Genomic DNA, 4,535 nt, shown 5'->3' on the forward strand with positions numbered 1-4,535 from the left:
CATTCCTAATATTAGTCTTTTTAGTACACTTAGTACACTTATCATAGTACACTTATCTGGTGACTAATATGCTTTGGATTTGCCTCTATCAAACACTAGGTTGGTGAGTCCTTAACATTTTACCTCCCAGTTTTTTAATTTAATCTGAGTGTCCTGAGTGTTAAATAAACAATTCGGTTTTAGCTATCAATCCCCCTATTACTTATTTTTTCTTTATTTCTAGCACATTTTTTTAGTAATAGACATTTATTTTGCCTGGGATATTTTGCTCTACATCCAGTTAAATTTTTCACTCCTCATTTAATTGGTTTATATATATGCAAGCTTTTGTTTGCATACTTATTACATATTAGTGGGAATTCCATTGCTTGTTGTTCAAAAGCAAAAACTAATATGAAAAAATAAAAACTCAAGAAATTAGGCTCAGGCTTGCTTAGAAAAAACAATTTGTTTATTCTGTTCAGTTAAGCCGATGTATGTGTTGTCTGTGATTATTCTATGTTATATAAAATTAGCAAAGTTATTATGTGCCTTAAATTATAGGAATGATGTGCAAGTTCTTGATATTTATTAAATTGTTATAATGGAAGATGATATCTATAGACTTACATTTATTTTTACATATGGCTGACATTTACAACTTTTTTGATGCTTGACATATGTTTACTTTACAAAGGTTGTGACTTTAAAAGTCATGATTCTACTTTGACCTTGAGATGCCAAGATATAAATTGTTCAGATAAAGATCATTTACACATATTAAAATAGATCACTCAAGGTTTTATATGATAGAGACAATATATTCTGTGTTCTTGGAACAGTCCATTCTTATTGAAAATTATCCTTTGGTCACATGAATCCTTCAGAAGTAAAGGGAAGAGAAGAAAAATAATTTATTTATTTCACAGTCTTAAGGTTGTTTCTTAAAAACCTAAGTCACAGATCATGAACTAGCGAAAGCTCAGTGTGTCACATCCAGTGACAAGTTGAGCAGAAAAGGACAAACCTACGAGGGACACAGAATAGGGATAATTTAGATTTTGTAGTGCAGTTCTTTGAAGGAGCTCAAGGCAAGTGATGAAAAAGATGATACTATATATGAAATAATTTTTTTTCTGAGAGGCCATATTTAAGAATAAAGAATACAAAATATTTTCTGGCACAATATGTTGTTTTCTGAGGAATCTTTATGGGTCATTTGTTCTTCTGTGATCTGATCCTGACCTGATGTAGTGATACACAAGGTTTGTACATTTCTCAATATACAATATTCAATATTTGATTCAATAGTTGATTCAATATTTACTCATTTATCGAGGCTTGTTTCAACTTGCTTCTTCTGTGAATTCCTCTTGAAATACTTCAACTGAAATTGCTGCTCTCTTAGAAGACCTGTTAGTCTTTTAGTTAGTTAAAACCTATGTGTTAGCCTGACCTGACAATCACTTTGACACCCTGGCATCAAATCAGACCTTTATTGAAGGAAGAGCACAGTTAAGCAGCTTTCGTAGTTGTTATTTTGTTTGAGAGCTCTCGAAAGATATAGCATTGCCTTTTCTTGCTGGAATGGCATATACTTGAAATGTGATCAAGATGATCATATATGTACCAACCTGACTGGGTCACATGGTGCCCAGATATATAAACATTCCTGGTTTATCTGTTTCTTGATGAGATTAACACTTGAATTGATAGGCTGAGTAAAGCAGATTGCCTTTCTCCAAGAGAAGTCTTCATCCAATTCAGCAAAGGGCTGAAGAGAACAAAAAGGTTGAGTGAAAGAGGTTTTTCTCTTTCTTTATGAAGGTCTGGAGCTGGGACATTGGTCTCCTGGTTCTCAGACTTTCACACTTAGACTGGGACTTACACCATTGGCCTTCCTGGTTATGGGCCTTCAGACTGCAAATCTTGGGAGTTCTCAGCCTCTATAATCATATGAGCCAGTTTCCTACAGTAAATCTCTTTACATGTAGTTTATTGGCTCTGTGTCTCTGAGAACACTGGCCAATAATCGTGATCCAAGGAGAATGACGTCTTAGAAGCACATGTTCTGAGAGAGTTGGAGGAAGGGAGGAAAGAAGGAAGGAACTAATGCTCACTGCCATTTTAGGATGTCTCATAAAAATTTCTGGTATAGACTTTATTTAATATATAAGTCAAATCTTTCAATGCATGTGTTGAACTCCAAGGAATTATGGGAAAAATCAGTGTGGTCCAGATGTTCAATGGCAACTCAATTGGGTGGCATTAATTCAAATGTATTATCTAAAAGGAAAGAAAAGACTTAATTTTTGCATCCTCTTTGCAACTGTAATTGGTTTCTTTCCTTTTTTTGCCTTATGTTTTCTATAAAAAGAATAAATAAGGGGAATACATGAATATTAATTCATAGCTCTCCATATCATAGGAAAAAAGCAGAGCATCAGGGGTCTTCTCTGGAAGGAGGGACATACACATTAAGTTTAACAAAAACCTAGATATTAGGTGTTTTCATCCATGATACATTTTGCAATCAAACTAGCCAAAAGAGAGATCATGTCTGCCAGTGTGCTCAGCAGGTCATTGAGACGTGACACCAGGCTGTGTAGCAAAGAAAGACTGGCTGTGTAACTGAAAGCGGTGCCACCCAGGAGAACGGGAGAGCCAGTGCTAATGCCCCAGTGGCATACAGACAAAAGCTTTTATAGAGCAAAAATCATGAGTAATCATGAGTAAGGGTTTTGTGGGTCTTGGGTCTCACTGATTGGTCCTTGACCACTTACACGGTTAATTTTCCTCTAGCGGAATGCTTCCCTACTGGTGCCACCTTGTCTGGTTTCAGTAAGATAGCAGTGGGGTGATCATTCATTCTGTGGGCTGAAAAACATCTTAACCATGCCTGCCAATAGGTCTCCTTGGTGTGCAGGAATGGGAGGTATACATCCTGTGACTTACTCATTGCGTGCTTACTCTGCTGTCTTGGTTACTTGTTCTTCCAGCAGTCTAAGTGGTCTGGCCCTGGGCTGGGTACTTCTCCAGTGGTTAGCAGGGAGCCACATGACTTCCTTCTAGTGTCTGTTAGTTTAAACAATTTACAAATTTTTGCATTAAGGATATTTCTCTGAGGGTATTAACTCTGCAGTTTCAGTTTTCTTATTCACAGTTAACAATGTTAACTTATAACTTACTTATTTTATATGTGCCAATTCTTATTCTAAACTTTTGTTACTAAGATCAATTGTATTAAAAGTGGATTTTCATACCCTTAGAGTCCTCAATGTCTTCGCCAATGTGTGGAGAGTTTTAAGAGAAGAGAGCGTCTTAAATCTTATTCTAATGCTGATGGATCTGTCTGAGAAGCTAGGAACTTGTAAGGGAAAGCTTAATGTTTTTCCTTCCTGCTTTTTCACAATCTCTCTTCTTCCTTGAAAAATAAAGACATGAATCTAACTTTCTTGAAAGTTATTACTGTGAATAGTCTCCTGAGAGTGCACTGAATGTAAGAGATACTTTTACCATCTCTTTAATCAAGTCACTCAAACTATCTTATCTACATCTTTAAGATGTGCATTTGCATTGATTTTTTTGCATAATTGTTTAAAGTAAAGTTTGTAATTTTGTCATTTTGATTAGATGTGTGTTACTTATTAGGCATGTGCCACTTAATGACAGAGGTGCCAGTAAGTTCTTTGAAATGTGCCATTACGTGAACATCACGGAGTGTACTTGCACAGACCTAGATGGTATAGCCTATAATGTAATCATATGCCTAAACTTTTAGACAACTGCAACACAATAGCTTTGTTTATATGAGCACAATCACATACACATAAGTAATACCTTGTGCTGAGGTGTCACTATGAAACTGGAAAAACCAGTGTTTGTGCCTCCTGTCACTATCAGAACCAATAAGCAGAGACAGAAATTGGATCTCCGTGGGTGCTGTATTCAGATGGCCAGTGACCTGGAAAGATGGCAGGTTATATCCTCTAACACACTGTCTTACATTTGCTTTCAAGCCAGATTTTTCATAAGGAGAGAAAAGTATAAGTAAGGGATTTGGAATTGAAAGGGAAAAAAAGCTTAGGTAAGGGATTTGGAACTCAGAAAAGGGGTTAATCAGATAAAGACTGCAGTCCAACAATTTCCCTAACATCCTTTCATCCACTGACCAGTGATTTTCTATCCGGATCCTGTGTCCTGTGTCCTGGGTGATTTCCTTCATCTGTGTCCTTGGTGGTGGACTGTCTCTCCCAGGAACACTTTGATTGCTCATGGTCTTTTCTGGAGCACAAAGGTTGAATTGCTTGTGGTCTCCTGGAATCAGTATGGGTCATACCTTCAGCTCCTAAAACAATAGTTTTTTACATGCATTAAATAATAGGTTTATTGACTATTACCTAAAACTAAACTCTTCCAATTCTTGAGTTCCCCCAACAACTAGGCAATGTAAATTTTTCAGCTCCACTAAAATGTGGCAGGGCCACTTCCATATATGCAGATCATTGTTGACCAGAATGCCATTATGTGGTATGTGAGTGTCATTGCATGCTAGT

The sequence above is a fragment of the Sturnira hondurensis genome, unplaced genomic scaffold, assembly GCF_014824575.4.
Source record: "Sturnira hondurensis isolate 20B ecotype Veracruz unplaced genomic scaffold, ASM1482457v3 Scaffold0009665, whole genome shotgun sequence".
Taxonomy (NCBI): Eukaryota; Metazoa; Chordata; class Mammalia; order Chiroptera; family Phyllostomidae; genus Sturnira; species Sturnira hondurensis.